The sequence below is a fragment of the Protopterus annectens genome, chromosome 1.part1 (genome assembly GCF_019279795.1).
Source record: "Protopterus annectens isolate FY-2018-M chromosome 1.part1, PAN1.0, whole genome shotgun sequence".
In the NCBI taxonomy this organism is placed as follows: Eukaryota; Metazoa; Chordata; order Ceratodontiformes; family Protopteridae; genus Protopterus; species Protopterus annectens.
This window is the reverse complement of record NC_056726.1, coordinates 1,890,312,187-1,890,338,208: the sequence shown is the minus strand read 5'-3', so window position 1 is coordinate 1,890,338,208 and position 26,022 is coordinate 1,890,312,187.

Genomic DNA, 26,022 nt, shown 5'->3' with positions numbered 1-26,022 from the left:
ATGGACTTGACAGACTGCATAGTACCCCACTATGCACCTGTGCAGCTATTACATGTCCTTTGTGCATGGTTACTTGGTAGCCCTTCCATTTAGTTTAGCTATCATGCTATTACTATGTCCCATACCTACAGGCCATATGTATCCTGTTATTGTACATACCAATAGACGATACCTGTGGTATGCATGATATGCCTGTTATGCTGTGTAGAATATCTGTCATATCTACCTATAATACTATACATTACACATATTTCACATAGTATCCCATGATGCAAAGCATACTTGCTCAGCGGGACCAGCTTACATATGTCATTAACGTTATTTACCCATACACATGCGTGCTGTGACAGTATATCAACATATACTATCCCCTGCTATGGCACGTCCTTGTTGGACATACCCTACCATTGACGGCGGGTTGTATGGCATTGTTCTGTTTAATGGTCTCATGAAGCATCCCTTCTGGTGTCTGTGCTGTGCACCTTGTGTCCTACTGCTGGCCGCACAGATTCTACAAGCGTTAGTATGCTCAGCAAGACATCACTACATCAATACCTTTCCCCACTTTATGCATTGCGGACACGTTTAATTAATGCAAACCAGGCTATACATACAGTAAAACTAATTAATACAGATCATGCTATACATAACCTTACATATCGGGCGTTCTACATACCTTGTTGTCGTTACGGCATTTCGTTCCTATCTCTCTCACAGTGTTTCAACTGTTTTTTGGTATGAGCATACGGTTTGAATGTCTGGCAAGTCATCCTTATATATGTCGATACCTGAAACATGTGGATTCTTCCCGCCAATTGATGTTCCTGAGTGACTAATTACTTGCATATCAGCTGTGCAGCTACTCCATTCGCACATTACGAGGCGACAGTGGGGTATAATTGGATTCTCCACTTGGGCGTTGCCTATTTGCCCTACCTTCGGGGAGACGGTCTGTATTGTGTTTTGTTATGAGTAACTGCAACTGCTATGCATGGAGACAAGTATAGTTTGGATTCATGTCCCCCATGGATTGTGTGTGACAGGTAGAGTATTTGGTTCAACATGTGGGTGTACCTGTCATCCCGACGTCTGTTAACGGAGTATTGCAATCAATACCTGTAACATGGCTGTTTGTTCCATTATACAACGCCTGCAATTTTGCATGTCGCCTTTAATTGTGTCTCTCACACGGTATGTTGAGGGTTCTGCAGATGTAATTGACTGACTGGATGTTTGTGCTGCTATTACAGTTTGTATTGCTTTAGTTTCTAGTGTGGGGGATGTCGGTGGCTGTACGTAACATATACGGTTTGTGGGCCCTGCATTTCTACATAATCCGTATATATGTGTGTGGGCTCCGTCCCTGATTAGAGAGCTAACAGTTAGTAGACTTATGTTACGGGATTGTACGTTGGGCCATTGTTAATTGGTTTCTATATCGTCTGCAGGTGAGCTTGCTACTTGTATACCTCCGTAATTGCAGCAATATGTCAGGGGATATGTGTAGGTGACAGCTATCCCTTGTATTTCTGTCCCAGATATTTGCAGTCATTGTGGTTGTGTTGTTAAAAGAGCCTGTTTGCCATGGGTTGCCACCTTATCATATGGCCATTGTTGGACACTTGCGGGACACAAAGCAGTGTTTACAGGCCAACACATAGCCACGGTTAGTACACAGGTAGCACATACTTTTATCCTCACTACATACCTATTGTTGTGACTTTGGATACTTATCATATTGCATGTAACATCTAAGTTTCTTACATACAGGCATAACTATTAAATACGACTGTTACATTATATATGGGACATATTTATGTCCTACCATCTTGGACATTTGCCCTTTGTACTGTTTTATGTCAGGACACACTTGCCCAGGGTGGGGATGTCCCTCCTACTGTGGTACAGGTAGTTACCGTATGCCTACGGCTAGCTATACCCACACCTACCATACTGGTCTGCCTCTGACTTGGCACCAACATACACATGTTGTGGACACACACACACATTACAGTCACACAGAAATGCACACGGCACCCTCAACGCACACTTACACAGACTACGGCACTCACAGACACGGTTGAACACAGTACCTACATGGACCGCAACACTGTCAGCGGTGACTAACCGTCCCTTCATATCATCATACTATTACTCGCGGATGTACTGTTCCGGTACTGTGTTCTATCGGTCTTTCAGCCTCGTGGTTACGTATGTCGGTATGTTACACATTCCATGGTTGGCGGTATCCTATTTATTTGGACCTCCAAGATGTTATGAATGTCGTTGAACTATCTATCATATTTGCAGATATTGCTGAATCCATCTATATCACCATATATCCCTCTATTGCCCTTTCTATCTGTATTATATATATGCATATGTGTACATATATATATATATATCTATATATATATATCTATCTATCTATCTATATATATATATATATATATATATATATATATATATATATATATATATATATATATATCTATATATATATATATATATATATATATATATATATATATATATATATATATATATATATATATATATATATATGTATATATCTATATATATATATATCTCTATATCTGGCGGGGAACGTGACAGGCACACAGCACCACCATATGCTGTAAGACTCATGTACTGTTCAGGTGTTGGCATTCCGTGTTGTACTGGCTGTTGTGTTTACAATGTTTGAGGGCTGCCTATGTAGGAGTCACACATTGGGCCACCTATACATTACAATTTACAGGTGGTCATGTTTGTGTGCCATCCATTTTACTGTGTGTGCAGGTGGAGAGGTGTCAGTCCGTAGGGGCCTACACGGTCAGTGTATGTGCTATACGTTCCCTCTTTGCCAAGGCGTAGGCATATTGGGCACGCCTCCATCTGCCTACTGGGGCTGGCACAGTGTGTTCATGGTCTGAATCCCTCTGTGTCTGTACTGTCCTTGGCAATTGCGGTGGGCTATGAGGACCTTCACCATTTTGTCCCTGCTGCAGCTGCTTCCGCAGGATCATATTATGTAGCATGGCACATACTATGACGATGTGGGCACACGTGCCTGGAGAGTACTGCAAGGCTCCACCAGATGTATCCAAGCACCGGAACCGTGATTTCAGCATCCCAAACACACGCTCTATGATGATTCTGGTTTGTGTGTGTGCCTCATTACGGCGTTCTTGCATTGGTGTGTGTGCATTTCTGATGGGAGTCATCATCCACGGCTCCAGTGCATATCCAGCATCCCCCACGAGATGGCCATGTGGGATGTCCCCCCTGACAAATACCTGATACAGCTGTGAGGCATGCCAGATATGGGAGTCATGGTAGCTTCCAGGGCTGCCAGCACACACATCCATGATAATGCCCTGGGCATTGCACACGACCTGGCAGTTGATGGAGTGGAATCCCTTGTGGTTTATGTAGCGCATACCCTGCTCACCGGGTGGTGACTTGATTTGTATGTGCGTGCAGTCTATTGCACCCAGTACCTCCGGGTATTGTGCCACACGGTGGAAGTGACGCATATTGCTGGCCAACTCCTCCTGAGTTCTGGGGAAGTATATCTGCTCATTGGCATGTGGTAACATGGCATCCAGGAACTGGTGTAGTACCCTGGATGCTGATGCCTGTGAGATACCCATTATATCCCCAGTTGGCCTTTGAAAGGTACCTGTGGCCGGTATTCACAGGCTTACACATACCTTCGTGTCCACTGGGATGGGTTCCCCTCTGTTGTTTCTGGTTCTCAGGCGTGGCCAGCACAGCTCCACTATTTGCTGTAAGATGTCCCTGTCCACCCTGTAACGCTCTACTATCTCCAGGTCATGTAGCCCCTAGTAGGTTACCCTTGGTCTGAACATTCTCCTTCTCCTCCGAGGCCTGCGGTGGTTGTCGTCATCATCCTCCACAACACCGTCAGTCTCTAACACATGCTGATGAATCACAGCTATGGCAGCTCCCAACATGTACATTTTAAAAGTTCCCCGTGTGTTTACACTTATGGTGCGGTGTTTGGGAATACACAGGTGTGTGTTGGGTGCTTACACACTTTATACTATTGTGCTGTGAACACCAGTGATGTCATAGGGTGTGTATGTACATTCGTAGCTACAGGTTATGTCATGTGTTTTACTGCCGGAACTACTATTGTGATGCCTTTGGTGTTGAATTACATTTGCCTGCCGTGGATTACCTCTTGACCTTCCCTTTACATTTCTGCGCGTTGCACCTACCATTTTCTGGCGTGCATCCTGCAGCCTACTTTCATTTGTGCTTTCCTGGACCTGGCGTATCTTGCGTTATGTGTGCTACTGCCTGTCTGCTGTCGGTTTGCTTTGCTCTGTCAGGTCTCCTATCTTTGCAATCCAATACCTCCCCTCCTTTCTTTGCATTCACATGCCTCCCCTATCCTGTTTTGCAGGTTTCTGCAAGCAGACTTGTCAGCTGCCGTCGATTGGTCTTCGTGGGTTGATTGGTGTTGATTGCTCATTAGTACTCCAATTATCCTATTTCCGCATTTCCTTTCCTTCCCCTGACCTTCCTGTTTCTGCTATTGTTTGCGGTGCATGCGTCCGATTACTGGGTTTCGGGCACGTTTTCATCCTCATACACATGCGCTTTTGGCCACCATGTGTGGTCTCAACTGAACGATTCCTCCCCACCCCTTTCCTGCAGCTTTGCTTAGCAACGGACAGGCCAGATTTGCAATGCTCCAATGTGCTTAGTGCTACAGTGGCACACCCCTCTGCAGATGTCATGTATCTCCTCTGACCCACTCCTCGGTGTTATAACGCTGCGCCGTATGGTACAACCTTCCTCCGGCGTGACATTTGCGATTCAGTATTATCTGCCTCATTTGCATGGCATTGACTACTAATTCATAGTTACCACGCCGAACACTATCGCAAGCCCTTAGCAACCCTTGCACCTTGGTTGTGGTGTTCCATGCCTACCATTGTGTGTTATGCTGTAAACCTGATTTCTATTATGTTGCGATTTTATGACATTTTTATATTATTTCTTTATGTTACAGCTTCCGCACACATGCCCTGCGGTTCTGCTGTGCGTTACTGTGGACATGACATTAAATGTTGTTATTTACGTGTTGTGCATCTTTTCTTATTCCTTTGGCTGTGTATTTCGCCATTGGCATATGTTCACGTTGTGATACCTGGGTCTGGCCCTCTTCCATAGCTCCGATGTTATGTTTGGGAAAATGTAAACCGTGTTTTTTGGTTTACATTTCCGTGGGCTTACACTATGCCTGCACCACTTCATGAATCGCTATATGCCTTCATTTGCATGGTGCAACACTGCGCATGGGGTGATTTGCATACCTACGCTGGGGGCTGCGCAGATCTGGCGTATGCCGGTAGTGCACGTGGAATTAGATCGTACCTGAATTGCTCGGTGGCCATATTTGTCGTTATAACACCTACTCTATGCGTGCGCCTGGCGCAAGCTTCATGAATCCCGGGGATAGTCATGTAAACAATGTGGCAATTTTCTAAGTTCCAGTGCACTTTTAATTGAACAGTAGTAGTTTAGTCCAGGCTTTCTAAAAGAGTTCTGCTATAATTGCCACATGAGTTCCTGTTTCTCCAGAATATTCGGGATGTCTCCTTCTAGATCACCCATGTCTATGCGATCCAGGATCTGGAACTTAAAATCTGTGTGTCTTTTATGAAGAGAAAGGTGTTTGGCTAGTGCATTATTTTTACATCCAGAGCGGATTTCTGACAGATGACATGAAATCCTTCGCTTGAGTTTATTTACAGTCTTGCCCACATAAAATGCATCGCATTCATTGCACTGTGCCCTGTAAATTACTTTTTTAGTGTTACAGTCACTCCCTCCACTGGTTTTAATGATCTTCTTTAAATAAGGGCAAAAAAACTATCACATTGCTGTATAAATATACAAAATGTACAATTAGTTTCACATCTTTTAGTGCTTTTCTCACATGGTCTAGGTTTAAATTCAACAAAACTTCTAATATTCCTGGCCTTCCTATAAACAAATGATGGGGCTTCACCTAAGATGTTAATCAGAAAAGGGTTTCCTGTGACAATGTCCCAGTTTTCTTCAATAATATTTTTGATACTGTGATAATCCAAAGTGTATGTCAGGATGCAGCTATTTTTGCATTTGTTATTGACTGTGGGATTACTTAACATTTTTCTACTGGGGAGATTGAGTGAAGGTGCTTTATTGTGTGGGAAGGTGACACCTTGCAGCTTGGAGATTTTATCACTTACCTCAATCAAACAACCCCCTTCCTGAAGTTTACCTCTTCCCATAGCTGTACTTCAACCACTTTCTTAGATATGCAGATTTCCAAGGACATCAACAATAACAGAATCACCACTGATCTATTCAGAAAACCAACAAGGGTTAACTTATTACTCCACAGTAAAAGTCTACATCCTACAAAAAACAAGTGTAATGTAATGAAATCCCAAGGCTATAGATTAGCTTGAATCACCACAGAGATGGAACCATTTTTGAGAAACCAGAACAACTTAGAGAATGATTTTCTAGTGAGAGGCTATGAAAGTCAGATGTTAAAAAACATCCTGGAACCCATTATAGAACTGAAAAGGACTGAAGCACCTTCACTCAACCTCCCCAGTAGAAAAATGTTAAGTAATCCCACAGAGAATAACAAATGCAAAAATAGCTGCATCCTGACATACACTTTGGATTATCACATTATCAAAAGTATTATTGAAGAAAACTGGGATATTGTCACAGGAAACCCTTTTCTGATTAACATCTTAGGTGAAGCCCCATCATTTGTTTATAGGAAGGCCAGGAATATTAGAAGTTTTGTTGAATTTAAACCTAGACCATGAGAGAAAAGCACTAAAAGATGTGAAACTAATTGTACATTTTGTATATTTATACAGCAAGGTGATAGTTTTTATTGCCCTTATTTAAATAAGATCATTAAAACCAGTGCAGGGGGTGACTGTAACACTAAAAAAGTAATTTACAGGGCACAGTGCAATGAATGCGATGCATTCTATGTGGGCAAGACTGTAAATAAACTCAAGCGAAGGATTTCATGTCATCTGTCAGAAATCCGCTCTGGATGTAAAAATAATGCACTAGCCAAACACCTTTCTCTTCATAAAAGACACACAGGTTTTAAGTTTATTTATTTATTTATTTAATTTTATTTATCATTTGTTGACCGGGAAAGTCCGACTAGGTTCCACAGAGCCTGTTTTCAGTGGAGGCCCAGGGAGAAATGCTCCAGATCCTGGATCGCATAGACATGGGTGATCTTGAAGGAGACATCCCAAATATTCTGGAGAAACAGGAACTCATGTGGCAATTAAAGCTGAACTCTTTTAGAAAGCCTGGACTAAACTACTACTGTTCAATTAAAAGTGCAGTGGAACTTAGAAAATTGCCACATCATTTACATGACTAAGTGTATTTTATTTTATTTTTTTCTATAAATTGGTTTTAAATACCATTTTAAATCATTTGACATTTAAGTGTATATTTTGTTTCCATCACCATATATATATATATATTTTTACTTGTTTCTGGTTCTCTTTTTTCCACTTTATTCAAAATGATGGTAATAACAATACTAACTAATTATACAAATATATAGGTTTTTAGGGTTCTTGTACACAGACCTGAAGAAGTCTAGAAGGACAAAAGCGATCTTTGTTAACGATAGGTTATGAAAATAGAAACTGATTTTTACATGCAAAATGTATATGTATATATTTATATATAATTTTTGATCGCAAAATGAACTAAGGTTGATATATTTCCAGCCATGTAGTATATTGCCGTGTATAAAATCACAGACTTAATAATTTGGTTAAATAAGATGTACCATTAAAGTACATTAGGGCTATATATTATTATGACAGCTACTAGGTAGGGCAGGACCAGCTCAAATGTCACACTGATGTGGGAAGGGATGTGAATTTAACATGTGTACCAATAACACTTTGTTTTACAGCACAGTAAACCACTCCCATGCCTGATAAAAAGTATATATATATTTAGAAAGCTTGTGAGGAAATTATTACTCTATTTTTGTTTTACTTGGATCGCTTGTCTGTGTACTTAATAAAGGATTTTCGACTGGAAACAGACTGCCTGCCTTGCTTGGATTACTTTTGAATACTTAGTAATACTGTAGAATTATATATTTTCTATTATTACTTTTTGACTTGATGAGTTTATGTTCGCTACTTCTACTACTATTGTCTGATATGATTAATATACAGTGATTAACTAGAAATATATGGACTGAAAATCTTCCACACAGAGAAGTTTCTTACACTGTTTTGTTTTTAGACCCACTACACCTTAGTGGGTTGTTTTGAGACTTCGGGGATACCATGGAGATTACTTGTACTTTTGTAAGTATACTGACCCATCAGCATTAAATGACATGGACTGCAGGACACAATCAAGACTGTTATTCAATATGCCTTCATGTCTCTTCTTCTCTTCTTTTCTGTTGTACATTGCAGTGAATAAGGAGGTGCACCAAGAGATGTTAACTCACCTCAGAGAGATAGGGGGTACATATGCATCAGGTCTTACTGTAAGCCTAATAGCTATTGTAATTGTATGCAGTATTGCAAGACTGAATAAATAGTTGTCTCTCTGATTTCATAGCAGTGCAGTTAATTAATGGTACAACAGAGTCAGACTTTCCCATCACACCTAGCTGTGGCTAAGGTGTATAGACTGGATAATCATGACTTTATAGTTTCTGAAATTATATATGAAATTATATAGTCATGTGATATGCCCTGGATCTAATTCTCTCACTTTTGTTTGTCTCGCCCCTCACTTTTCTTTGAGGGGTTATATTTTATGTGGCTTAAAATGTTATGCTGTCATACATTTCTGTTTACAAACACTGACATTCAACACAGAGAGTTAGCCTGACCACTGCAGACTGGCCCACCATCCCTCCACAGGTTGCAGCATGGACACCCGTACTTCATGGTCCCAAGCTGTCAGGGCTGCCTCCACAACCCCTCTCATACCTGCCCCATATGCATCAAGTAGCTCTGCACTGGCAACTGTTGTACTGGTATCCTCCAGGAGTAGTAGTAGTGGAGGTGGTGATTATGTCACTGCCAAGAGCTGACAGGGCTGGTGGAGGGTATAATGGAAAGGGGCCTCTGTGCCCAAGTCATCTGTGTAGAAATGATCCTTTGACATATTGCCAAGACACTGCCATATCAAACAATGACCTAGGAAACTGAGACAGGAGACAGTGATGACAGTTCTGAGGGTGAGGACTTGATTCTCACTGTTCTCATGCTTGATGTCGGTGTCCCTCTGTTGTTCACTACTTATCCCCAGTCATAGTGTCTCCAACCTTTTGTGTTCATCACTATCCTTCTCCGTCTTGTTAGTCCCGATTGTCTGCACCTGGTTCCTCACCTAACCTTCCTATTTGATCCTCACTTTCCTAAACCCCTTCTGCAACATTCCTCTCTCCTTGAAAGTAAAAAAAAAATAAAATAAATGAGCACCTGTCCCAAAAAAAATATAATGCTACATACATAGCTCTCCACTTCTCCTATGTGTCTTCTTGACACACTTGATTTGCTACAATTGTAAGTACAGCACTATTCTGTTGTCCTCACCTACCCTTGGTGTGTTGACAGTCCAAATTCAGCAAATTGTGCCTACACTCCCACATTTCTGTTGTGAAGAAGTGGATAGCTATGGTTCTCACCCCTCTCTTCCAGAAAATCCCTCTGTTCTTTCCTATGTGTCCTCACCTCTGATTGCCCCTCATATCACCACTTTCCTGTCAACCCCATGTTCACACATTTAATCTGGTCAAAAAAATAGAGCAACGCGCAAAACATATGGCCAGAAATAGCCAATAAGAAAGTATTAACTTATTTTGCCTCAGCATCTGCATGTAGTTTGGCATCAAGCACCGTTGCTGAGTGACAATGAATGACTGTTCATGTTCTATGGCAAAACCTGGTCAGTTGTTGCCATCACCTGAAATAGCACAGTTCTCTTTGCACAAAGGTGCTGAAACATTCTGTGCTATTGGAATACAGACTAAATGCAGAGAGAAGGAAATTGGCAACAGTTACTATAACAGTTCTCTGACTATTTGATATAGACAGTTGCAATATCTTCTGTAAAGTATTTGCATAAATCAGTTGTTGGTGTGATATCCATGCCCTGGCCCAGCAATCAAGGAGCTTCAATCCTCACCACTAACACCAGAGAGGGCATCTGATATATGAGGAAAGGATAACAAATGCATGTAGTAAAGTGCAATTTCCCTTAAGAGCACACAGAGATAACAGTCAGTCTGGGGCTGGTCACTCCCTTGCTCAACAGGTCCCCAGTAAGACTCCCCACTGGCACAGCTATAGGGTCAAGATCTCAGCCTAGCTTGGCAAGCTAAAATCTCCATCACCCTCTCTGTCCAACCAGTGCTTCGTGTCTCTGCCCAAGTAGCTGATACACACACTTTGAGATAAGACTTTACACAATCACACAGACACTTCTGGGGAAGGCTAGCACAGGTTCTCCAGCTGTGCCCCTTTTACCCAGACTATACAGTAGTACCACTTGCCACCACCCAGCTAATATTTATCAGCTACCCAAAGGCCCTTAAAAGGGTGTTCAATTATTACTATGCAATATTATTATCCAATTTGTAACTGTGACTAATCAGTCAAAGGCTTATTAGAGTGACTTGGTACAATAAACTCTATAAATATGCAATCTACTCAAGAGCTTCTTATCTCTACACAAACCAGCCACAGTTTAAAGGTTTTAAAATATTTAATAATAAATAATTTAAACCACAAGACAATACTTTCTGCTACACAGTCAGTGCTAGTCAAGAGAGTTCAGAGATCACACAGAAATACTTAAAATAAATCAGGGGTGGAAGGTTGGCATAATGGTTAAGGTGTTTACCTTACAGACACAAGGTGCAGGGTTTAATTCTTACATGGGGCAATTGGCTATGCTTAAAATGTCCCACAAGGGCACTTAGCCTAGTACAAACCTATGAACAAAGTAGTACAGTTCTGACATTACAGAAAAGACACTCAGTCTAAACTTTCTAATTCCTAGCTACTTTTAGGACAAAACACAGTTCTAACATGCTACTTAAATAAAGAGAGCATAAGGCCGTGCTGAGTTGGATGTTTCAAGAGAAAAATGCTTAATATTCTCTGGTTCTCACTGTTTAAATTGAAACTCCAGTTCGGCTAAACATTACATCATCTTTTACACCTTTCTGGTGTTCCCAGGCTGACAGAAACTGCATTTACATTCTTTTACACTTAGAGCAATAAAGGACATTCCACATGCAAATTCTGGTCATTAGGTTTAGCCTTAAAACAAAAGTCAGGAAGTCTTCATCTAGCTGGACTGGAGCCAACTTGTAAAACATCAAAGGCAGTGATGAAATAATTTCAAAGGAACAACAAGAAATGTTTGACTTAGCTTTCATTACAGCAGATGGCAATGTTGCCACATTGCTTTAAGTTCAGCATTCATATTTACAAATGATATAATTATCTGCACTATTCTATCTGGCTAGGCTGGCAGCCTTCACCCATCTCTACCAGTCTTCACATTTCTCCTCCCCCCCCCCCCCGCAGGAGAACTCAAGCTAGTTTTTCAAGTAACCCTTGAGAAACGCTGCTTGAGAGGCTTAGGTCTATCTGAGTATACCAACCCCATTCCCTGTCTTGAGAGACCATCTGCACTGGCATTGCTGCTCTCACTGCGGTGCTGCACTGACATATCATATGCTTGCAACCCCAGGCTCCATCTTAGCAACTTGGCATTTTGCTGACTGGCTTTGTTTAACCATGTTAGAGGGTTGTGATCTGTTATAACAGTGAATTTCCTTCCATACAGATAAGACTGAAGTTTCTGCAATGCCCAAACTATGGCTAGACATTCCTTTTCTACAGCTGCATAGCATTCCTCCCTGGGTTGGAGCCTATGACTGTGATAAACCACTGGGCACTCTTCCTCCATTGAAGAAATCTGGCTAAGTGCAGCCCCCACCCCATGGTTTGGAGCATCCACCTGCACAACAAATTCTTTGCTGTAATCTGGACTGGCTAACACAGGGGGTCCTCCCAAAGCTTCTTTAAGATTCTGGTATGCCTGCTCACATGCTGGGCTCCACACTACCTTATCTTGTCTGTTCTTCCTTGTTAGGTCTGTGAGGGGAGCAGCTATGGTACTATAACTGGAGACAAACTTTCTGTAGTACCCTGCTGTCCCTAAAAATGCCCTCACCTGCTTTTTAGTAACAGGTGCAGGCCATGCCTGAATGGCTTCCACTTTGGCAGGTTCTGGCCATAGCTTACCATTCCCCACTCTATGTCCTAGGTAGGAAACCTCCGCCATACCAACCTGATGTTTGCTTGGCTTAATGGTCAACCCTGCCCTCTGTAGTCTGCCCAGCACCTCCCTGACATGCTGAAAGTGCTCTTGCCAGGAAATGCTGTAGATGGCAATATCATCCAGGTAAGCATTGGCAAACCCTCCTGCTCCTGCTAGGATACGATCTACCAGCCTCTGGAAAGTCACTGGGGCATTCTTCATCCCAAAGGGCATCTTTGAGAACTCATACAAACCAAAAAGGAGTAACAAAAGATGACTTCTCTCTAGCACTGGGAGTCAAGGGCACCTGCCAGTAATGCTTGGTAAGATCAATGGTTGTAAGATACTTAGCCCCACCCAGTTTCTCTAGTGCCTCATCTGTCTTAGGCATGGGGTAAGCATCCAACTCTGTGTGACTATTTAATTTCCTGTAGTCCACACAGAACCTGGTGCTGCAATCCTTCTTTGGCACCAGCATCACTGGGGAGGCCTAAGGACTGTTGGACTCTTGAATCACCCCTAGTTCCAACATATCTTGTACCTTCTCCCTCAGGGTCTGTTTGACTCTCTCAGGCACCCTATAAGGGGCCAACCTAATAGGCCTTTGGGGTCCTGTATCCACCTGGTGCTGCACTAGGTGGGTGCACCCTGGTTTCCCAGTGAACATGTCCCCAAATTCCTGCAACACTGCTTGGATTACTCAACCTGGGTAGGAGATTGCTGCTGGGACATTGCTACCCCTTCTGCTAAGGTGACAGCCCAAGCCTCACTGAGGAGATCAGGCCCCAGATCTCCCTCAGACTCCTCCTGCAATCCACTGCAAATGCTCAGCACAAGGGCCTCCCTATCATGATAAGGTTTCATCATGTTAACATGGTACAATATGTGCTCCTGCCTTCTGCCTAGCAGTTCCACCATGTAGTTAACATCACTTACCTTTCTTGCCATCTTGTATGGTCCCTCTCAAGCTGCTTGCAGGTTGTTGTGTCTGGCAGAAATGAGAAGCATTACCTGCTGCCCCACAGCATACTCTATAGCTTGAGCATTCTTGTCATACCACACCTTTTTTCTGTTGTTGGGCTTCTGCCAGGTTCTCCTGGGCCAAGCCCATGAGCTCCATGAGCCATGTCCTGAGGTTTAGGATGTATGCCGCAACAGACTCCTTGTGAGACTCGCACTCACCTTCCCACTCGTCTTGAATTAAATCTAGTGGTCCCCTCACCCTATGCCCATACAGCAACTCAAAGGGTGAGAAACCTGTGGATTCCTGGGGAACCTCTCTGTAAGCAAACAACAGATTGGGCAAATATTTTTCCCACTCCCTCTTCAACTGATCTTCCAATGCCCGTAGCATGAACTTGATTGTAGAGTTTAACCTCTCAACAAAACCATTTGTCTGGGAATGGTAGGGGGTGGTCTTCATGTACTTCACCCCACAGGACTTCCACAGACAAGCCAGAAGGTCTGACATAAAATTGACACCTCTGTCAGACAGTATTTCTTTTGGAAACCTACCCTGCTGAAAATTTCTAAGAAAGCATTTGCCAGCTTCTCTGCCTCAATGGAGGCCAAAGCCACTGCCTCAGGGTATTGAGTAGCATAATCCATTACCATTAGGATATACTTTTTCCCTGTGGTTCTTGGGGTACTCAGAGGACCCACAATATCCAAAGCTACTCTCTGAAATGGCTCCTCGATCACAGGCAAAGGCATCAAAGGAGGTCTCACCTTGTCTCCTGTCATGCCTACATTTTGGCACTGCTCACAGTTCCTGCAGTACCCTGTTACATCTCTGGAAATTCCAGGCCAATAGAAGTTCTGTATGATATGTCTCTTTGTACATTTTATGCCCATATGACCTGCAAAGGGAATATCATGGGCTATGGTTAGAAGGGCCAGATGGTAGGCTCTAGGCACTACCAACTGCTGTACACTCTCATCTTCTAGGCCTCCCTCAGGGGTCCACTCTCTGAATAGCAACACTTTGTCCCAGTATACAGATTCCCCCTTTCCTTGAGAATCAGGTGCCTCCTTAGCTACCTGCCTCAGGCTTTGCAATGTAGGGTTTCAGAGCTGAACCTGTCTCAACTCTCTTCTTGTAACCCTTACCAGCTCCCCATCCACAGGAAGTCTAGTATATTCTGACAGTGGTGCCTCACTGTCAGCCTGGGTACTACTACTCACCTCTACTTTTGCAGTCACTCTGTCCAAGGGACCATCAGTAACCACAAGCAGTTGTGGCTCACCTTCAGTCTCACTGCTACAGCATAGCTCACTCCCTGAAGTAACCATCTCAGCAGTCTGGGCTGCAGGTATGCAGTCTGTCTGGGTCTTCCCCAGGCTACCTGACTTACCCGCTTGTCTCCAAGCCTGACTGCGTGTAACTGCATAAGCACATGGTACTGCCTCATCCAAATCCTTCCCTCTCAGGACATCTGCAGGATGGTAGTTTAGTACCCCTGTTGTCTCAAGACAACCTACTATTGGCATTTTGTCTTTCCCACTTACTGGATCCCTCACTTTTGGTTCCCCACCTTGCCTCCATGGACACCTGTATGCCACATGGCCCCACTGTTTGCATTCAAACATTGAACCCTAGCTAATGGATGTGTACCTGGACTAGTGGCTTCCCCTGCTACTGGAAGATTATGTTGGGGTAGTCTGTGCTGCCCACCATGGGTATTTTAGACCCATGAGCAGTACTGGGGGGACCCTTCCTGGGCAGGGATGCCCTGCTTGCCAGGTATAGGTCTCCCTTCTTCCCCAACTCATCTTACGTAGCACATTGTCTATCAGGTAACTAGATCCTCATGTCCTCAGGCAAAGTACTAAGGGCTTGTTCCCTCACCTAAAGGTCTACCAGACCTTCAAAAGTGGTGACCTGACATCCACTCACCCACCTATGGAAATAAGTGCTCAATTCAGCAACATATTCACACACACTTTCATCTGCCTTGTGTCTATGCTCATGAAACTTTTTCCTATACATTTCAGGTGCTAGCTTAAACAGTTCTAAAAGACATTTCTTAACAGCAGTATAATCAAAACATGCAACGTCAGACATATTAGCTAATGCAGTTACAGCTTTACCATGGAGTAAGGGGGTCAGGAACCATACCCAGAGCCCTTGGTCAACTACATACTGTTTACATACCCTCTCAAACATATGAATGAAACTATCAAAATTATCCCCCTCTTTAAACTGCAGAAGAAATTTACTGACCTTTGTGTTTCTGGGGTCCAGTCACTCCCTTCCCTATTACCTCCATGACTCTGGCAAAGAGTCAGCATCTTCTTCTCATGCTGCCTCTGTCTCTCTTGTTACTCAGCTTGCAGACGTAACAGTTTCTCATTCTCCTCAGACTGCAAACATTGCAGTCTCTCATTTGCTTCTAATTACACACACCTGGCCTCCAACTCAAGTCTCTTTAGCTCAAGCTGGATTTTTAAGTCCACTGCAGAAAGGTTGAGCTGTCCATTATATAAGGGAATTATATCTCCCCTGCCAGTCTGATTGTCCACCTGGTTGCTGTTTTCTGATGCAGCTGCAACCAAGGCTGCAATCAGGTCTGCCTTAGTCAGGTTTCCATGACCAGTCCCCTAGCCTGGCACATCTCCGCCAGCTGGCTCCTTGTCATCTTTCCATACTCGTCTGCTGACATGCTGCCTGATCACCCTGACTAACTAAGCTAACAAAAGAAATAAAACAATTGTGATCTGAACTCTGAGTAGTCACTGAGTGGCTGTTTTAGTGTACAAAAACACTTTCAAAGCTCACTGTACACACGCTACAGGATTCACTCTACCCACACCACTACAAGCCTATTAGTATTTGCCAACTAATTAATATGTGGTGTGGATATCCCGCCACTGCCAAACAATTAATATGTGAGGTGGATATCCCAACCACTGCCACCGATTAATATGTGATGCCCGTGCCTTGGCCCAGCAATCAAGGAGCCTCAATCCCGTCCCATATATGAGGAAAGGATAACAAATACACACATAAAGTACAATTTTCCTTAAGAGCACACAGAGATCACAGTCATTCTGGGGCTGGTCACTCCCTTGCTCACCAGGTCCCCAATAAGACTCCCCACTGGCACAGCTATAGGGTCCAGATATCAGCCTAGCTGGGCAAGCTAAAATCTCCAGCACTCTCTCTGTCCAATCAGTGCTTTGTGTCCCTGCCCAAGTAGCTGACACACTCACTTTGAGATAAGAGTTTACACAACCACACAGACACTTCTGGGTAAGGCTGGCACAGGTTCTCCAGCTGTGCCCCTTTTACCCAGACTATACAGTAGTACCACTTGCCACAAACAAGCCACAGTTAAAAGGTTTTAAAATATTTAATAATAAATAATTAAAACCACAAGACAATACTTTCTACTACACAGTCAGTGCTAGTCAATAGAGTTCAGAGATCACTTAAAATAAATCAGTAGCACAGTTCTGACATCACAGAAAACCACTTAGTCTAAACTTTCTAATTCCTAGCTACTTCTAGGAGAAAACACAGTTCTAACATACTACTTACATAAAGACAGCATAAGGCAGTGATGAGTTGGATGTTTCAAGACAAAAATGCTTAATAATCTCTGGTTCTCACTGTTTAAATTGAAACTCCAGTTCTGCTAAACATTGCATTATCTTTTACACCTTCCTGGTGTTCCCACACTGACAGAAACTGCATTTACATTCTTTTACACTTAGAGCAATAAAGAACATTCCATATGTAAATTCTGGTCATTAAGTTTAGCCTTAAAACAATAGGCAAGAAGCCTTCATCTAGCCAGATTGGAGCTGATTTGTAAAACATCAAAGGCAGTGATGAAATAATTTTAATTCCAAAGGACCAACAAGAAATGCTTGACTTCGCTTTCTTTACAGCAGATGGAAATGTTGCCACATCGTTTTAAGTTCAACATTCATATTTACAAATGATAGAATTATCTGTACAATTCTATCTGGCTAAGCTGGCAGCCTTCACCCATCTCTACCAGTCTTCACAGCTGGAAGATTCATTTTTCACCACAGCATCAATGCTTTGATTCTAGATGTATGACCCATTATTTCTTAACATGATGCTGTACTTATATGTTTCAAGACACATGTTTAACTTTTTATCCAGTTAAGCATTTACCAACACATCCATGACCATAAGGATAATTTAGTAAACCACCCTTATTCTACTCATGTCTTTATCAAGTTTTGCCTGTCATGCAGCTTCTTGATCACAAGAGCCATGAGTTGCTGATGCAGAGAATCATGGAGGAATACTGAAGACACACATTAAAGATGAACATTAATGACCCATAACACCATACTTTCATAGGAGTCTGTATATCTGTCTCTGTATTCACACCTTTTCTCTCACCTCTTTGTACTGTTCACTGTTCATTAAGCTGATGGATGCAAATGTCGTGCTATGCCATTGTCATGCTGCCATTACTTGCTGAAGAATAACACCTACATCTTCCATTGGCTAAGCAGGTTATCACTGTCCCCTCTAAGGTGTGATTTTGACATGTGTGAAATAGGACTTCCTTGGTGTGGTGCTGAGATAATAATCAAGTCGGTAAATTTATTTTTTCATCTTGACAGCTGTTTAAATCCAGCATCAGGTGAAACTCTTACTGCCTGTTTTTAACAGTGTCTTTGCTGTGAATGTATTGAATTTTTTTCTGTCTGACCTCCATTTGTTTTATCAGTTGTAGTCGTCAGCATTTGCTTGATGTCTGGCAATGAACAAGTGTAGTATGTGATGCTAAATGGCATGTCAAGTGATATTGCAAAATGTGGAGAGTTTTTAAGTTACACCACATTGTACACCCAATTAACTTATGATTTCCCTTTAAGCATGTCTCATTTGTAGTAGGTATAAAAGTTTAGTTCAGTAGCTTTTACTAACACAATTTGCCCAGACAAAATGTATTCTTAAACTCATGATAAGAATTAATTATAAAACTCACATTCTGGCACCCTTTATAAAATGATCTGCATACTGGAGCCAAACCATGCTTTTGCTCTGCTTTTTCATTTAGCTCAGTGAGTTTACACCTTGTGCCACAGAGAAAGCTAGGTTGACAGGTGGATTTTTTCCACTAAGTACTGTCCAAACTGCTGATGGCTGTGCATCATCACTATGCCTGTTTGCACTATAGAAGGTAGATTAAATTAAAGTTTTCACTTATTTCTTTCAGCACAGAACTCTGTTTGCTTGTAGCCTAATATAGAGTAGAAGGGAAAGGCAAGCACAGCACTTCAGTTTTTAATTGAGCTTTGGCCTTAAAATGGAAAGGTATAATACAACATGCAAATCATATGTATGCATCATGTTAAGATAAAATATATATGTTGTAAATGTAATTGGAATTACAATATTTCTTCTATGACTCTTATTTGTTTAAAGGTTGCCAGGGAGCACCACTGAACACAACTAAACACTGGTACTTCACAATCTGACTTCACACATACAAGTATAATAATGCATGTGCTAAACTCTTGACAACATCCATGCTAATACATTTATCAACACTTTGCTTTAGGAAGATATTTTGAATGAGATTTTGAACAAAATAAGTATTATTAATGGATTATATGACTTCATTACATGGAGACTGTTTAGTACACTCATATGAGATGTGGCAAACTGTGTGGTTAACTAGCCACTTCATTCTGAATAGTTTGGTTGGCACTGCAGCACTGATACAAATGATATACAAGCACTTACAGCCTCAACACACATACTTCACATTTAGTTATCCCTCTGGCATTGGAACATTAAGTATTGCTTGGTATTGACAGTCCACATTGCTCATGCATAAGTACACACTATTGCTAATATCAGTGCCATTCATTAAGGTTTACATATCATCAGCATAACCTGATAATACATGAATGCTTCATTGCCCATCCTGAGTTTCACAAGTGTGTGCATCTCATCTACAAAACACTAGTACATGTCACTCTCAGTTCTGCAATATAGACTAATGACAGCATAGCTGACATAGGTCATCAGTATGTATTTATTATTGATCATAACATTGCACATATTCCTTCATATCAGCAACTATGGATTTGCACTAAACCTACGACTTCACAATATATTATCTGACTCAGAATGAGAAGCTAATTCTATTTACACTGCACTGTCAAAGTGTAAAAGTCACACTTCTGTGATGGTGCTTATGTTAAGTACTGTGTCCTCTTGATTGTGTAAATAGATAGAAGGGTGAGTGTAGTATCACAACAGTCAATTTGTGTGTTTATAGAGTCATGTAAATATGACCTTAACTACTCTTGGCTTCAATAAAATAGTAGCCTGGAGATACCGTTACATTGCAATGTGAGTCCACATCAGTGTCAGACCCTTATCCCAACATCATCTTCACTGCAACGCAACAATGATGCCAATCTTTATAAAGTGTGCTCTCACACTACAAAAGTCAGACTTTTGTTGTGGTGCTTGCTTTATGTAGTGTGTTCTCTAGATTGTGTAAATTGATAAGCAGGGGGTTCTTATCTCAAAGCAGTCAACTTGTGTGTGTATGGTGTTCTTAATATGAATTTAACTACTGCTGACCTCAATATAGTAGTAGCATGGAGAAACTTTTACACTGCAGTGTGAGTCTACATTTGTGTCAGACTCTTCTCCCAACATCACCTTCCCTGGAATACCACACAGATGTCATCCTCTATAAAGAGCAATCTCACAAAACAGAAGTCCAACTTCTACAGTGGTACTTGTGTTAAGTACTGTGCCTTCTAGATTTCCTGACTAGATTGGAAGAGGGTTCTAATCTCATAGCAGTCAATTTGTTTGTGTATGGAGTTGTGAAAATATGGTCTGACATGCTGCTGGCCTCAATAAAACAGTACCCTGACTAGAGACACTTTTTACAATGCAGTGTGAGTCCACATCAGTCGCATCTTCCAACATCATCTTCTCTGTAACACAATGCTGATGTCATGCTCTTTAAAGTACACTATAAAAATCATGCTTCTGCAGTGTTGCTTGCCTTTACTGTGTTGTCTAGATTGTATAACTAGATAGGTAGGGGGTTCTACTCTCACAGTCAACTTTTGTGTAATGGTGGGTCCTTAGCATTAGTCAAGGATTAATTCAACAGCTGTGCTCATTTAACTCCCACTTGTGAGAAGCATTTACACCATCAGATCAATCCCACATCCCCTTTTCACTTTGTCCACAAAAGAACTCTGTCTTTATCACACTGATGAGGTCATAATTTCAATAACTCACTTTCACACCACTAAACACACACCTGTCCTGTGGAATATGTGTAAAATACACTGGTGTGTCAGTTGTGTCACTCAATAAGTAAAGAGTGAAAATACTGCAGTGTGGGTCTCCTGAGAGTGTGTGTATGTGAATGTAAATGGATGCAGGAGTATCTTACACCTCTTAGTGTGGACAATATTTAGAATCCCACATAGCTGTAGAAGTAATTTTTGCACAAACACAGATCTCCTTTGCATGACCAAGTTGATATGCTTTTCAAGATGTAATGTTACTCACATGCAGTCAGACTTCACCTGTGGCATGTGCGTATAATACACTTGTGAGCAGATTGTTTCAGTATGTAGGTAGGGCCTTCACATAAAGGAATGACTGTCATCTCTGAGTCCATGTTTCTTCCTCTTACTATTTAGAACAGGCTGCAAATATATATATATATATATATATATATATATATATATATATATATCTATATCTATATATATATATATATGATGTATATCTACACAGTGTGCTGTGCAACCACTTTTTAGAAGTAACATAAGGTTAATACACAATGGTGATGTCCTGCATTGAAATGTGCAGTGTCACAGTGATCAAATAAATCTATAGTTGCATTTCTGTTTCAGAAATCTTTCATTAGCTATATAGTTTAAATTGCAACATCACTGCTTACAGTCAGTGTATATGTTGTTAACAGTGTTGTCACCCACATGTGCTATGTTCAGGTGTAGATGTTTCTTGTTACAAGAGTTTATTCTACATTTCCTTTGAAAAGGCTGTAATGAAGACTGATGCTGTCATTTGAATAGACTGTCATTCCATAACAGTTGTAGTGTGTCACCTCCTCAGGACTGAGGACATGAAACAATGCAATGTATGTTGTTGCCTAAGTACATCATGTGTTCCAATACAGGATTATATCCACATTGTACATAATTACTGTTCTATCACCACAATGACAACAGCAAAGGGGTACAGGTGTGTTTGGGTATACCCAGCATTAGGTAATGTCATATGACATAGAGCACGATTCTTTCTATGTAATTCCAGGGATTTATATTCCTTATTTCATATACACATGATGCAATGCTTTCACATAGCCACACATATGACAATTGGTGATGCACTTATACCATGGCACATTCATTCATCCCACTACAATTTTGTTTTTGTCTATGCTTAGGCAAGTGTCCCCCACCAGCACTGAGTGACTGTAAGCATTTGTGTCCTTAACTGTTCTGTAGGAAAGACATCCCCACAATTATACTTTATTTTCATAGAGTGGCAGAGGCCTCTTCCATCCATTTTAGCAGGTAAAAATTATGGTCAAATAAAGTATTGCTGACTGAATGATACCACATAGGTTGAGTTCAACAGCTGTGATAACAGTTCCATTGAGGTGCATGTGATTAATAGCCATTTTGTTAGTTGGAGGAGTTGTAGAGCTTGATATTCAATTCTAGCATAGGGATTAATTTTGTATGAACGTACTGACATTACACAATAACCATTACATCACATCAATCTTATCCCTTAATATGGTTCATGAACACATGTAAAAGAGGTTTAGGATTTCATGGCAGTACAATTTTTTTCTGCCAATATTGTGGTTAGAATGCTGCTGTGACACATGCATTGACTGCTGCATTGTGCATGAATGTGCTCCTATTCTTGGGTGGTACATGTATAAACATGCAGAGAACCCTTTCTTGACTATGGAACATTGATATAGGACTGATCACAACTGTGTGCACATGAGCATACTCATTTAATTGCTGTCAGTCTGATATGCTGATATGACATTTATTGTCAGGGGACATTTCTTAATTCACACCTTAATTTCATTTGTTTGTGACAATATCCACAACTGCCTCCTGTGGAACATGCTGAAAATACATAGCTCTGGAGAATACATTGCATCATAGTGTGGTGTTTACATCCGTTCTCATCTGTCTGCACAATAACTGTCTTATGCAGTACTGCCCTTACAAAAGGGTATTATGTATGTCATGCCCTGCACCACATTTGTTACACCACACATGCCTACATATGGGATGCATTACCATTAAAATATTGAAGTCCATAATTCCCTTAAAGGATGATCCTCACTGTACTTCTGTTAGGCCTATTTGTGTGGCATATGCACACATCAGTAGTAACATTAATGAGATGGGTTTGATTCTTGCAAAAGGAGATTATGGTTTCTAAGCTATTCCTTTTCTCCAGCATGTTATATTGACAAAATGCATGCTATTCAAATATCCCACAATGCAAATACTGCCCTTGTGAATGGTCATCTTAACTTAGCATGTTAATGACATTCATATGTCATGTAATTCCCTCTGTTACAATGTTAATTTTTGTAACTTTCACATTTGCTTGAGAAGTGTAACCACCATTAATTATTAAGACCTGCCTATTGCAAAATTTTATTTTTACAAAATTGACTTTGTGAGATAAATGTCTATACATCAAATATCTTATTGTATTTTTTAAACACCTTTACTGAACTATCACTTGTGACACAGGCAAATTTATATTTGTACAAAAGTAATCAAAATGTATTAACAAATTAATATTAACAAACATTATACTTCACATATATTGCTATATATATCATATAACCTAAGCAACATTACATAAATTATGTAATTCCTGCCCCCTTTTTTAAAACAAGAAACATCTTTATTAAACCATCACTTATGACATAAGCAATCGTACATTTATATAAAGGAAAATAAACCACACAGACACAATCCTAGTTGTAAACATTTTACATCAGAAACCATACTGACACACTCCCAGTTGCGAACATCACTTATAATCTACCTAATCATTTTCAGTCAAACATTACATAGCTCATTTAAGTCCTGCCTTCATTTAAACCTCATTCCTCCTCTGTATGCATTGTTCCCACAATTCCCATTTTTTCCTACGTAGTTTGCTCCTACTCCTTTGTAAAGATCTCAATTCCAGTTGTTTTATATCTGTTACGATATTCACTACTTCTAATATAGTTGGTTTAAATTTTGATTCCATTTTCTAGTAATTTGCTTTTTTGGCAGTCACCATAATTAGACACAGCAAGGCCTTACCATGTCTAGGCAATTTTGATTCTGTATTATAGCACAGAAAAAGTATCTTCTTCATCACACCAATCCACCCACCCAGTATCTCCGACAGTGCATCCCGCAGAGAATCCTTAAAATCCACCAATGCACTGCACTCTGAGAAAATGTTTTCCTAAGAACCTCTTTCTTCCCCATCACATCTCCAACATTTGCTGTCTACTTGATGAAAAATTCTCTGGAATCTACTTGGGGTATCAAAAAATATGTGTGTAAACATTGTCAAGCAAAAATCCTAAATCTTCTAGATTTTTTTGCATATCTGGGAGACATACATATATCCTCCCATTGTTTCTTTGTGAATTGCTTATTCTGTCTCTCTTTCTGATCCTTTGTAAGCTCCTCTGATTGATTTTTATTGTTATCATGCAATATTTTATATGGTCTACTAATTATTCTTTTTTAATGACAGCTTCTCTTCTAGATTCTACTAAAATCTCTACCAGTGTTGGTCTTTCATTTAGGACCCCCCTATTTCTTTCTTTTTGTCTGTACTCTGATATCAAGCCTTGTTAGGGAAGGCAATCTGTAACCTGCAGTCCAAATAAATACTTGGCCTCTTCCCATTCTATTACCTTTCCCTCTGTAGTTATTTGCTCCCAATACCTTGGTTCCTTTTCCAGTTTTCACCAATAAATTCCAGTCCCCTCTTACTCAAACATTTACCCTCCCCTCTTACATATTTCTGTAAACAACTCTTTGATTTCTGTGCATAATGTCCTCACTATACTTTCCCTTTCTGGTACCCCATAAAGTGTAGTTGCCCTTGCCATTTCCTCTACCCTCTTACTTATTTCTGTATTCATATGTTTGAAATATGTGCACCTTACACTCAGTACACTTTACTGTGTGGTACATCTTGCATTATTTGCTATATGTAGCTTTTCATGCTGTTTCCTTGAGTACACGTAACAGATTTGCCCATATGCAAGCTTGTTTGATTACTGTGTGTGCTCATGCTGATCAACACAGTTTCCTGAACACCAATCCTGTTACCGGCCATGAAAATGTTCTTGTATTTGAGTAAGCATGATGAGAAGCTGGCACGGGCAATTAATGTTGCTACTCATCACACTGACATGTAAACATCATGTAGGCTTTGCACAAAGCCTACATAATTGTTCATGAACCCACACTATATTTATATGCTGGTTTAGAGTTAAGTCAATAATTATGGTACCAGTGGAGCTGTCTCACATACATTGATAAAACGAGATCAAGGAAGATGAGTCTTTAATAAGTCAGGTCACAAGGCACAGATCACACCACAAGAATCTTTAAGAAAATAATTAATGGAATATGTGCTTCACACCTTTCCTGGTTGCTGAGGAGCTTTAGGCCAAGAATTTTCTTGGTTAGGACTCTGTTACTCATTGCTTAATATGTCTAGAAAAGTACAGTCCTTAATGACACATTTTACTTAATAACTTGTTTAATTATTGCTACTTACAAATGAATGCTAACTTTTAACCTGGATGATATGCCTTTATATATTAATTGTGATAAATGGAATTATTTTCTGGCTCTTCTTGCTTCAAGGTGATTGTAGGAGAGATGACTATCAACAAAGGTTCCAAGATCCCTCATTGTGTTATCATTCTGGAGTGGGCTATTGGCTATACTGAACATTGAGGGAGAGTTGTCTGCTAAATGTGAGAATGTTAAATTTTTTTTCATTTAATTTTATTCCTTTTTCCATATACCAGTTGTTTGCAATAGTTAGTTCCTGTGACAAAGGCAAATGCTGCCAGCCCAGCTAGCTGGAATTTTATAAATAATTATATGTCACATGTGAGTATTAGGGTCTATATCATATATTCGAAATTCCAAAATATCGAACACCATAAGCTCGAATTTGGAATTTCGAAATATGATAACATCGACACTCAGAATAGCGAATTATTTTCCCAGGGAAAACATTTGCTGTTCCGAGAAACATAGACACAACACAAGCACACCAAAATAAATAAACCACACACATACACTTAACAAAACCCTACTTCTAACCCTACACTAAACCATACATACATTCCTATCTATCCACTAACTTTAGCCTGCACCCTAACCCTAAGGTCCGTAACTATCGCACACTTACCCTAAGGAGCTACACACAAACAAACTAAATAATACACACACATACACTTAACAAAACACTACTTCTAACCCTACACAAAACCGTACATACATTTCTATCTATCCACTAACCTTAACCCGCACCCTAACCCTAAGTTC